Raw genomic sequence first — 13,314 nt, 5'->3', positions numbered from 1 at the left:
TGTTGACTGTGATGGCTACTCCATTTCTTCTAAGGGATTCCTACCCACAGTAGTAGAAATAATGGTCATCTGAGTTAAATTCACCCATTCCAGTCCATTTTAGTTCGCTGATTCCTAGAATGTCAACGTTCACTCTTGCCATCTCTTAATTTATCATATTTCTATACAACTGCCCACACTTCATCAAACCTAGCCTAAAACACAAGTGTAACTGCTTCTTGTTGTCTCCGGTTCCCTCTAAAGGTTCTCATATCATGTAAAACTTAAAGTAATTTGTATGCTTTTCCCCTGCTTCTCTGTCTCTCTCAGTGTAATTTAGACCCTGCCAAGGACACTAAGAGTGTCAAGGAAAACTTTTTTCTCCCCTACAAGAGCCAGTCATGGATGGGTAAGTTAAGCTGATCTTTTTGCTCCTACTAATTCACAGTGAGGGCCCTCAAAGGCCTCTCACTTGAAATACAACTTTGTATTTACAATGACTCTATCTCTTAAAAGCATCAATTACCCTAATTTTCATTTGATTATCTAAATAAAAAATTTTAAAAATGATCCTCATAAACTTTTCTTTATGGAAGTAGAAGATATTGGAATCTACATTTTATAAACATCCAGATACACACAGTAGCTCTTTGTGTAAAAAAATGAGTCAGCCACTGAAGCCAATGTTTACTTAGTCCAGGAAGACCGATAAGACCAGCATAACCATAATAAATGATAGATTCTAGTGGGTAAACAAGGTTTGAGAAACAGAAGTGGTTCTGCCACCTAACATCAAGTCAAAGCATTAGACTAAGTCAGGGACAAAATCCATAGCAAAAGAAAAATGAAATCTACCTGATGAACTTCCCAAATGAGGTTCCTGCATCCTACTTCTTAAAGCAGCTATTCTTAGGGTGTTAGCTACACATTAGAACCATCCAAGTTCTACTCTAGAGAGTCTGATTTAACTGATCTGGAGTTAGACTCAAGAACTGGTGTCCCTAGGGTTTCCAAGGTGGCTCAGTGGTAAAGAATCTGCCTGCTGTGCAGGAGACCCAGGTTCGATCTCTGAGTGGTGGAGATCCCCTGGAAGAGGGAATGGCCACCTACTCCAGTATTCTTGCCTGGAGAATCCTATGGACAGAGGAGTCTGGTGGGCTACAGTCCAGAGGGTGGCAAAGAGTCAGACATGACTTAGTGACTAAACAACAACAACAGTAACAACTGTTCTTATTTTCAAGTTTCCCAGGAAATGCTGATGCACAGTCAGGGTTGAAAGCCACTGTCCCAGAGTGCATGGTTCTCCTCAGAGCTGTCATTTATTTGAGGCATTAAGAAGAGCATGCAAAGGAGACACAGACATCAAGAATAGACTTTTGGACTCAGTGGGAGAAGGAAAGGGTGGGGTGATTTGAGAGAATAGCATTGAAACATATACATTACCTAGCCAGTGGGAGTTTGATATATGACTCAGGGCACCCAAAACCAGTGCTCTGTGACAACCTTGAGGGATGAGGTGGGGTGGAGGTGGGAGGGGAGTTCAGAATGGAGGGGGACACATGTATATGTATGGCTGATTCATATTGATGTATGGTACAAACCATCACAATATTATAAAGTAGTTATCCTCCAATTAAAATAAATAAGTAATAATAAATAAAAGAAGAGCTTAGGACAGTGGGTTCCAAACCTGGCTGCATATCAGCTTCCTACTGTGAAGTTTTTACAAATACAAATTCTTGAGACCTATCCCCGTACTTCCAAATTCAAAGTCTGAAGATTTGGTCCCAGGGACCTCCAGTTTAACAAGTTATTCAGACAATTCTCATGCAACCAGCCTGGCATGTCCTTGTTGGAGAAAGTACACTTGAGAACTACTGAGTTAGGTCTTCTGTATATCTGTAATGGTACAGAGCAGTGGTCCTCAACCTTGGATGCTTGGACAGCTGAATCTTACCTCCAGAGAAATCTAATTTAATTAATCTGGGGTGGACTCTAGGTGCCAGTATTTTTTAAAAAGCTTCCTGTGATTTGTGTGCAATCAGGTTAAGGAGCTAATAGCCCCAAACAAGAGCTCCAAGCCAAAAAAGTAGATCATTTGCTGGCAAACTTTAATGTCCGTGGCAGACATCACTAATCAATTCTGGCATTCTTTCCTGCAGAACCCAACAGTGGCCACATAATTCTATTCACTATATTGTTCTAGGCAGCTACTCTCACACATGGAGTGGGCATGAAACTACTGTTTGCCATCTTTACCTTAGATCCTGCCTGGTAGAAATAAAATAACTTATGGAGAACCCTTCAAGCTTCTGCTAGTATCATAATTTAAGGGTCCAGATTGCTGTTTACCAGGATATTTTTTTTTTGAAGTAAGAGAAGGTAGAAGCCAGAGGTGGGTGCAATAGACAGATCCCTCATCTAGCTACCTCTACTACCAAGTGAAACACATTCAACCTCAGCTTCTGCTGTAAGTAGAAAGCCTTCAGCAGAGGAATTTATCGTATTGAGCTCATGGAGGGACTCTGTATGACCTCCTAATATCAAGTGTACAGGAGTTCCCAAGTATAAAGGGAGTTCACCCAGTATTTACCTCAAATCCAAATTAGAGTTCTTGTTTGTATATCCTGATCCACATTCCATAAACATTCTACCCTTTGACGGTTGTCTTATCACAGGACTCATATGCAGCATGCTGAACTTCTGTCCCAGGCTATGGTACATGAGAGCTTCTCTGGTGGCTCAGATGGTAAGGAATCTGCCTGCAATGTGTGAGACCTGTGTTTGATTCCTGGGTTGGGAAGATCCCCTGAAAAAGGACATGACAACCCACTTCAGTGTTCTTGCCTAGAGAATTCCACAGACAGAGGAGCTTTGCAGGCTGCAATCCATGGGGTTCCAAAGAGTCAGACATGACTGAATGACAAACACACTTCATATACTTCATATGGTACGTGAGCCGACTCATTGGAAAAGACCCTGATGCTAGGAAAAATTGAGGGCTGGAGGAGAAGGGGACGACAGAGGATGAGATGGCTGGATGGCATCATTGACTCAGTGGACATGAATTTGAGCAAACTCCAGGAGATAGTGAAGGACAGGGAAGCCTGGCATGCTGCAGTCCATGGGGTTGCAAAGAGTTGGACACAACTGAGCGACTGAACAACAATAACAACAACAACAACAACAATGGTACATGAGAGAGAGCACTTGAACTTCAGAAATGAAGCTTTTCTCTTGCTGTACTGCTTCCTGGTTTTGGAGGAGAAGACAGGCCAAGTGGGCCAGAAGTTTCAGAAGTTTCTTCTGTACCTGATAATCAATGTGGTATGTGAGGAGGGCAGAAAGAACATAAATTTTTTTATTCTGTAAGTGACTTCCTCTTAAATGCAATACCTAGAACAGTCGAATTCTCAGAGTCAGAAAGTATATTGGGAGATGCTAGGGGCCAGGGGTGGGGTGGGGAGGGGGACTAGGCATTTAGTATTTAATGGGGACAGAGTTTCAGTTTATAAAAGTGAAAAACTCAGGAGATGGATGATGGTAAGAGTTGCACAACAATGTGAATGTCCTTAGTGCCACTGAATTGTACAGTTAAATATGGTTAAAAGAGTATGTTTTATATTATGTGACTTTTACCACAATAAAAAATTTAAAAATAAATAAGTAAATAAATGTCTATATTTATGCCATTTAAAAAAAATGGGGCCTCTTCCTGGACACTCATGGTTTGCACAAATGCAGAGCAAAGAACTGTTGGAAGACAGAGCTTTTCCCATTGTTGTTGTTGCTTAGTCAGTAAATTGTAAAGCACCTTTAAAGGCAACAGATTGTAACTCTCATTAGGATTGGAGAGGTAGGTGCACATTGAACCTACCAAGGAACCAGAAGTCTACAAATGAGGAAAGCCTTAGGGGAGGCAAGTAGCCTGGAATTAAGGGAAAGAAGAGGGCTTTAGAATTAGAATAATGTTGAGCGGCTCTGTGATTTATTATCTGTGTGACTCCAGGCAAAATTACTTAACCTCTCTTAGCCTCAGCTCTCTCATCTGCAAAATGAGGGCTTAAATGAATACCTTCCTCATAGACTAGTGGAAAAGATTAAATTACATAATGGTAGCTTTCTATAAGGCATCTTAGAACAGATCAGTGCCTGGCAAACAGTAACTATCAATGAATGGTAGCTAATATTATTATTAGCCTGGACAATAGGCTTCAGAATGACTTGGGAGGAGCTTTAAAAATACAGATTCCTGGGCTACACGCTAGATCTAAAGGATCAGAATTGGGCTTGCCTTTGGGAATTAGCAAATTTGGCAAGCACTCTGGGTGATTCTGCTTCACATTCAGTTTAAGAGTCACTGCTCTATGTTCCCAGGTAGCACTAGTGATAAAGAAACTTCCTGCCAATGCTGGAGATGTAAGAGACATGGGTTCAACCCCTGGGTAGGAAAGAGCCCTCAGAGGAGGGCATGGCAACCCACTCCAGTATTCATGCCTGGAGAATCCCATGGAGAGAGAAGCCTGGTAGGCTACAGTCCATAGTGTCACAGAGTTGGAGACCACTGAAGCGACTTAGCACACACAGCGTGATCTATCCAATAGGGCCAATTATATCTAGCTTGTTTATCTTACAAAATATCCAATTAATTCGTATGGAGAAAATTGTGTAGTACTTGAGACAAACAACACTGCAAAATTTCTAAATGGTATTAACCAACACCATTTAAATGATAGGGAAGGAAATCGGAGTGAATTTCAGGATTCCAGGTTCAGGGGGAATCCCCAAACACAGGGCACATTCTCTGCCATCATTGCTTCCTTCATATATAAGTGGCCTAAGACTTAACAAAGGTATGTTTTGACTGGACTCTACAAAGATGCCAACATTGTTTTTAATTAGTATTTGTGTGTGTGTGTGTGTGTATATACTATAGGGCTTCCCTGGTGGCTCAGATGGCAAAGAATCCACCTGCAATGCAGGAGACACAGGTTGGGAAAATCCCCTGGAGAAGGGAATGGCAACTCACTCCAGTATTCTTGCTTGGAGAATCCCATGGACAGAGGAGCCTGACAGGCTACAGTCCATGGGGTCGCAAAGAGCCAGACACGACCGAGCAACTAAACAACAACAACAATCATTATAACTACCATCTAGCAGGAACTGAAAATATCAGAATGGTTGCTGAGGATAGTACTATGAACTGAGTGTTTGTGTACTTGCCAAATTAATATGTTGAAACCTACTTCCTCAGTGTGATGGTATTTGGAGGTGGAGCCTTTGGGAGGTGATTTGGGCATGAAGGTGGAGCCCTTATGAGTGGGATTCAGTTCAGTTCAGTTTAGTCGCTCAGTCATTCTGACACTTTGTGACCCCATGGACTGTACAGTCTGTGGAATTCTCCAGGCCATAATACTGGAGTGGGTAGCCTTTCCCTTTTCCAGAGGATCTTCCCAACCCAGGGATCGAACTCAAGTCTCCTGCATTGCAGGCAGATTCTTTTACTAGCTGAGCCACAAGGGAAGCCCTTTATCATCTAAGCCACCAGGAAAGCCCATAGCAGCTTTAAAAGACTAAGACAGATGGTGGGGAAGGGTGGAGAATGGCACTGGAATGTGGAGAGGAAGACAGGGCCATCAGATCATGATGACTCATAGTGCTATACGATGAAGAGTTTGGACCTTATTCTTAGGATAGTGGGAAACCATTGAAGGGGTGTCCAATAAGGAAGGCAATAAAACACAGATGCTACATGTAATAGAGGACAAAATGACCAGTAATTTGGGGCACAGGGGCATGACTCAGAACTGCATACTATAGAGGCAAAGGTAAGCTGCTATGGCTGGGGAGGCTATTGTTGAAAGTAGGCATGAGCTGGACCTTACCTATAGGAGAGACTTGGGGTTCATAAGGTCCCCCATTTTGGATGGAGGAAAACACCTGAATGGAGTGGAAAGCTCACAATGAACATGGTCATGTGGGAAGATGGAGCATGAAGGAGTCATCCTCTTTCCTTGGTGGAAATAACTGTTTTGTTGCTGATATTTTTATGTTGGAAGACTGTAACAATAGAATGCTGGAAAGTCACTTTGTAGGATGGGTGAATGAGTGAAAGAAGAGATCTTGGACTTCCAAATCCAAAGCAATCTGAAAAAAAGGATTAGAGGAAGAGTGGAGTTTGTAATGGCCCAAACACTCTGTTTTACAAATGAACAGAAAACTAGGTATTCCTCAGTCAAGAAACAGGAAGATGTTGAGAACCACCTTCCTGTTAAGTATAGGTTTTGAAATGGGAAGACATAATGAAAATAGCCTGAGAGCTCCACAAAGACAGATCCTTTATTTATGCTGTTCACCGAAGAGGCCTTAGTGGGGACTTCTTTGGTGATGTGGTGGCCAAGACTCCTTGTTCCCAATGCAGGGGACCTGGGCTCAATCCCTAGTCAGGGGACTACATCCCACATGCTGCAACTAAGATCCTGCATGCTTCAGCGAAGACCCAGCAGCACCAAATAAATTAAAAAATAATTTTTACAAAGGAGGCCTTAGCATTTAGCATGCATGAGTGTGTGCTCAGTCATGTCTGACTTTGCAACCCCATGGACTATAGCCCACCAGGGTCTTCTCTCCATGAGATTCTCCAGGCAAGAATATTGGAGTGGGTTGCCATGCCCTCCTCCAAGGGATCTTCCCAACCCATGGATCAAACCCATGGCTCCTTCATCTCCAGCATTGCAGGCAGATTCTTTACCACTGAGCCACAGGAAAGCCCAGAATTTAGCATACTGCCTGGCAAATGGTAGGAACTTAGTAAATGCGGTGCTTCTGTGCTCACTGCAGTAGTACCTATGCTATATTTGGAATGATACAGATAAGACTAGCATGGCCTCCAAGCAAGGATGACATGTAAATCTGTGAAGTGTTTAAAAAAATGGTGCTTCTAAGTCCAGAGACAGATATGAAGTATAAATTCTGTGTCTATGGTACTTGAAATTATGAAGGGACTAGGTTTCCTATAAGCACAGTTGCAGGACAGGGAGGGGTGGTGGTGGTGGTGGTGGTGACGGTTAGGGGATACAATTTGTTGTTTGTCTTCAACTTGGCTCAATGTCTACAATAGTTTCTTATTACTGCTGTAACAAATTACCACAATCCTAGTAGCTCATCAACACAAATTTATTATTCTGGGTCAGAAGTCTTGAAAATGTCTCACTGGGCTAAAATCAGTGTTGGCAGAATGGTATTCATTTCTGGAGGCTCTGGGGTAAAATCCATTCCTTTGCCTTTCTAGATTCTAGATGCTGCCTGCATTCCTTTGTTTATGGCCCCTTCCTTCTATCTTTAAAGCCAGCAACTTGGGTCAAGTCTTTCTTACCTCATATCACTCTGACACTCTCCCTTCAGCCTCCCTCCTTCCACTTGTAAGGACCTTTGTGATTACATCCCAGGGAATCCAGGATAATCTTACCATCTCAAGGTCAACTGATGAGCAACATTACTACCATCTGCAAGCTTCATTTCCCCCTGGCATATAACATAGCATGTTCACGTGTTCCAGAGATTAGGATGTGGACATATTTGGGGGGGGCATTATTCTGCCTACTACAAACTTGCACAAATAAAGCTGGTAAATGGACTCTACTGAGCTCTCTTTCAAGCCCAGAGCATATAAATTAGTTAACACAATTGTTGTTTAGTCGCTAAGTTGTGTCTGACTCTTTTGCAACCCCATGAAATGTAGCGTGCCAGGCTCTGTCCATGGGATTCTCTAGGCAAGAATACTGGAGTGGGTTGACATTTCCTTCTCCAGGGGATCTTCTCAACCCAGGGATCACACCCCATCTTCTGCATTGGCAAGTGGATTCTTCACCACTGAGCTACCCAGGAAGCCCTACTTAACACAATACATTGGCCATACAGTAGAAGCTCCCTTGTATATATAACACTCTCTTGCATAACAAGTACTTGATTGATTAGAGTGAAGCATCATATAAAGTTATACTTATGGTCCTTAAGCGCTTTATTTCAACCTAAAACACACAAATGCATATTCATTCAGCCATCTGGTGATGTGACGTAAGCAAGGTCCTTTTTCTGAGCGTGGGTCCTTTGGCTGAAATTTCTGACTCTTTCTTGCATAAACTACATCCCTAATACATCCCATTTGCTTTCCAGCTTCATGGTTTTTTTTCCCCCTAACAACAGAGAGGTTTTTAAAAGTAACTTTTCTTTATCAAGTCTTTCCAAAGAACTGAACTTCATTCACATGGAAACAGTGGCCTTCCTTTTGTATTCATAGTTCATAAATTTACATTAAGTTATCTAATTATATTAGCAAGTACAACTGGCAAAAATAGGTTTGGCGACAAAACAACTAAATCTTTTTTTTTTTCCCAGATCAAGCTAAATATATTTGTGACCTTATATGACAGAAATGATATTTAATTCACTGGCTATAGGGCAGTATGTTCCACGAACGGTGCCAGCTGATAATGAAAACAACTTGGTAAGCATCAACTTGACACATGGGAGCAGAAGTGTATGGGTCGACCGAAGGGTGACTTACTGCCCATAATCTTTCTTTGTGCTCTGAGCATTGGTCAGTATATATTTCAGTAGAAAGGAAAAGCATCAACTCAATCTACCATATTGGTTAAGTAGATGTTAGTGATGGGAGCTTTTACTATATTTAAGAGTTTACTAAAAAAGGGACACTTGGGGGTTCCCTGGTGGTCCACTGGTTAGGACTCTGTGCTTTCAGCACTGAGGGCATGAGTTTAATCCCTGGTCAGGAAACTAAAATCCCACAAACTGTGTGGCATGGCCAAAGAAAGAAAAAGAAGCACTCAAGAGATATATCACAGTCTCAATGTACTCTTGTACTCAATTCCTTCTTGAAAATGCCCCCACCCAAAATGTGCATCAGCTAGTGTTAGCAATGGTTAGTATTTATTTAGTGCTTATAATGGTGCCAAGAGCTTTAGAAACATTATTTAATCCTCATGACAACCATACAAAGTAGGCTGGATTATGTCCATTTTCTAGATGAGATAATTAAGCATTAAGAAATTCGCTAAATGTCACACATCAGAAGACATTCAAGCCCAAGCAGTCTGGCTCAAGATCCCACACTTACTAATATTATACTCTGTGGTCAACGATTAGACAAGCCAGTCAGGAAGCATAACATGGTGCCACCCTACCAGCCACCTCTTGCTTTCTGTTAATATTCCAATGGTGGACCATACCAAAGAGGGAGGCAAAATATCTATGGCAGGACTTCCCTGGTGGTCCAGTGGTTAAGTATCCATTAGACAATGCAGGAGACACGGGTTTGATCCCTGGTTTGGGAACTAAGATCCCACATGTTGTGGAGCAACCAAGCCCCTACGCCAGGACTACTGAAGCCCGTGCACCCTAGAGCCCATGCTCCACAACAAAAGAAGCCACCACCATGAGAAGCCCGTATACTGCAACTAGAGAGTGGTCCCCATTCATCACAACTAGAGAAAAGCCTGCACACAGCAATGAAGACCCAGCACAGCCAATAAATAAAAAAATAATTAACTAAAAAATATATCTATGGCAATGCTCCTAACCAGACTTCTTTGCTTCTTTATCTCTCTAGCGCTGACCCAGCAAGATAAACAGGGACCACAAGGGGATATGTACCGAGTTTTTTATGAGTAGCAGCATTTTTTTTCAAACTTGTCCTTATTTACTTCTCTCTGGGTTTAGCTATCATCTCTGAAGGCTCAAGGACAACCATCATTCCCTCTTGGTTCTACCACTATAGAGGCTACTGACTTACCTTCTGCCTCCATAAATTACTGCAAGTAATCTGTCTTCCAGTCTTCCATGGAAGTATGGGAAAAGAGATCAGGACTCTGCCTCATTGCTCTGGCTAAGGCATGTTAGCCCTTAGAATCAAAAGAGATTAGACGGAGCCTCACTGAATGGTATAGCCAGACAGCCATATCAACCAGCTGTGGAAGTTAGGCTGCAGATTTTTAAAAAAATGATAAAAAGAGAACCATGCTAAGGAAAAGGAAGAGGCTTTCAGAGACTGGAGTCACGGAGACCTCTGTCTACAAGGTTCATATAAGGTGAACACATTGCCAGTGCATGTTGGCCAGAAACCCCGAGGAGGAGAATTTGTCAGATGGTACCTTCTACCTTTAGTATGCCAGAAGCCACAGTTAGCAGTGCAAGTGTATCAGAAGCCAGAGACACAGGGTTGCCATGGAGACTCACACCTGAAAAAATCTTGCAGGCTGTATCAAAGATACCAGCTCACATCTCTTTCGGCTAGCTCTGAGCAGCTCAGATTGAAATTCTACCCAGACCAGATTGGGCAGGATGGGGCAGAGTCATGATTTGAGGGCAACCAAAAACTCTACAAAGGCAGTCAGGTAAGGGCTAGCCTGAACCCATTAACATCTAAGTGAAGCTCAGAGTCAGTAAAAACCATGTTGACAGATTTCAGACAATTATAATCCTCCCATTCTTCAAAGAACCATGGTATATTGAGGTTTGATGTCACTCTGGTTCAACTAACATGGGATGTTTAGTTTAAAGATCTAATATTTTTAATTAATTTTTAGTATTTTTATTAAAAATGGAGAGATTGGTATGTCTGTTTCAGGGATGGGAGAATTTGTGTCTGTGTATTTCAATAGAGGAACTTCATCCATCCTTCACCCCCAAACAGTCCAAATGGAAGAGTAGATGGTGATGACTGTGAAGGAGGCAAATTCCAGGGGCATAAGAGAGAAGAGAAAAGGAGTAGGCCATAAGGATTCCTCCTCGATGAGAAAAGAACCATGGACCTTTACCTAGCCACATACGTTATGGGATCATGGAATTTAGCTTGCCAGAAAACAGAGAGTATTAGAATTTTCCATGTGACCTTGGGCAAATCATTTCAGTTCTCTGGGTCACTGGTTTCTCATCTATGAAATGAGAGCAGTTATATATGCCCTAGCTACCTGTGAAAAATTGCATTATTGACCCCTAATTCTTTGCCCCTGCCATCTCCCATCCATTGACTCTGGGTTTGATCATGGAACTTGCTTTGGCAAATTGGACAATGTGGAAATAACAGTAAGACAATTATGAGGCCAGGCCTTAAGAGGCATTACTGTTTCTACCCATTCTTGCATTTCTGCTTCACCACAAAAATAACAAGCTAAGGTTAGCCTGTGATTCTAGGAGGAGGATGAGGAACACGTGAAACACAGCCACTCCCCAGCCTAAACCAGGTAACTCCTGGGCTTGCCACAGAGTCATGACTGAGCCCAACTAATATCGGCCTATGCCCAAGAAACCTGCAGCCTGGTGAGAAATGTTTTAAGCCACTGGGTTCTGGGATGGTTTGTCACATAGTGACAGTTATTTAATATGTTAACTTGTAGAGGTGATATGAGTCTCAAATGTGATAATATTTGAGAGTACAAAATCTCCAAGGTTTACACAAATGCAAGGGACTATTTTAGAGTGGTAGTAGCTTGAAGGGCTGGAATGCTAGGATAAAGTGGAATTTGGTCATGCTCTGTTACCGCAGTTCTTAATTGAAAGGATCCCCTTTGCCACAAGTAAATGAGGCAGAGCTAAGTCCCAAGGTTCCACCCCAGCGACTTCATCCTGAAGTCGTTGCTGCCCATGAGTCCCTGGTCAGGCAGCTGAGGAAGAACAACAAAGCCTAGAGTAAAAGGAGATAGAAAAAGGATGGCTTAATGAGAAGCCTTGCAGACTTCTTCAGATAGCAGAACAGGATGCCAACATCTCTTCCATGTGCCTCTTCAAATACTTGCTCTGTTCACTGAATTGGCCATAAAATTCATCGATGTTGGTGGAGTCTTGTGGGCTGTGGCCAGCAGGCTTGCTGGGCAATAATTCTGTCAGCTCTCTATTCCAAGCAACTGTCTCTGAGACTTCCAAAAGTTAAACACAGGAAAACCACACCAGCCACAGGCCTCATTAACCAATAAACCCTTGATGGAAAGCAGGATCTCACACGGTTGTTTCTGGTAAAAAACTCCCCCAAGGGAGGGGGACAGTTGTACTTAAAAATCCCACTGGGCTGACTAAAGATGCTCCCATCCTTCACAATTTACTTCAGAGTTTGAGTCAGGCCAGTATTTCTACCCATAAAATAAATATCAGAAGGGATATTTAGAAGACCTTGGCAAGAAAAGTATAAGTAAATATAAGAGCACAGGCAGGGGTATTTTGAGAAGTAATATTAACTGGGATCAGTGGACTAGAGAGTAAATTATTTACACTCCTAAAGATCCAGGGCAGACTGAGCCATTTAAGGGAAGGAGGAACGACCATCTGCTGCTCCAGCTACAAGTGACTAGCTTACATGTCACAGGCCAAGGCTTGAACCATAGCCAAAAATATAAATTACAACCAGACACAGCCTTAGAAAGTGCCACCTTGGGGGTCTGTAAAGGGGAAAAAAATTGTGTGCTCTCTTTATTGGCAGCTGGGATTGCTGGTTCTCACTTTATGCAACTGTCCAAAGGGAGCTCTCTCCTTTATAGAGAATGTGAAAATGCGAATTTTGTCAAACCACTTCATTTCTACCATGTTTCCCTTGTGAAATCGATCTGTCACCCATTCACTCTGATTCAGCGAAAGCCTACAGTGGATGAATTCCCTTAGTACCCAGCTGCCTTCAGGGATACAGGAGAATACTTGAAATCTAATTAATCAGTTTGAAAATGAAAGTAAAAGTCACTTAGTCATGTCTGACTTTACGACCCCATGGACTATACAGTCCATGAAATTATCCAGGCCGGAATACTGGAGTGGGTAGCCTTTCCCTTCTCCAGGGGATCTTCTCAACCCAGGGATCAAATCCAGGTCTCCCACATTGCAGGCAGATTCTTTACCAGCTGAACCAATTAATCAATTTACCCTGCCTTTAACTACAATGCCAAAATAGATACACTTTGACCAAGTTCCTTATTACCATCTTGCTAAGCCCAAAGCTTGGCAACCTGCATCCAACAGGTCTTTCCAATTTGCCTTTTATTCAGTTTCATCTCTGGATTTGTCCTGCTTCTCTCCCCTTCCATTGCTCTGCCCTATAAAAGGCTCCATTCCCCATGCTTTGCTTACTGCAACAGCCTGTGAGACCCCCGGCTTTTAAGTTTTCTCTGACTTTTCTTCATGTTGCACTCTGGTCATCTTCCCCAGCTATCATTTTGAAAAATCAGTTCATTCTCCTTTTTTTCATGGAATGAGAATGACTCCCAGTTTCTTACATCATCAGAGTCTCTGTGTGACAACCCTGTTGCTCTAACTTCATTCATTGCATCAACCACC

The 13,314-nt window shown here is 42.4% G+C and overlaps 1 protein-coding gene and 1 non-coding gene across 3 annotated transcripts in view; one reads left to right on the top strand and one right to left on the bottom strand.

Annotated features, from left to right (window-relative positions):
* The window catches only part of COL4A6 (collagen type IV alpha 6 chain), a 337,270-nt gene that overhangs the window by 130,713 nt on the left and 193,243 nt on the right, over positions 1–13,314 (bottom strand). The window lies entirely within an intron of this gene.
* On the top strand, positions 6,807–6,913 carry LOC112582392. Its single transcript, XR_003106931.2, has one exon. It is a non-coding gene; the product is annotated as a U6 spliceosomal RNA (small nuclear RNA).

The sequence above is a fragment of the Bubalus bubalis genome, chromosome X (genome assembly GCF_019923935.1).
Source record: "Bubalus bubalis isolate 160015118507 breed Murrah chromosome X, NDDB_SH_1, whole genome shotgun sequence".
NCBI classification, from domain to species: Eukaryota; Metazoa; Chordata; class Mammalia; order Artiodactyla; family Bovidae; genus Bubalus; species Bubalus bubalis.
This window is presented reverse-complemented; position numbering and strand designations above follow the sequence as displayed.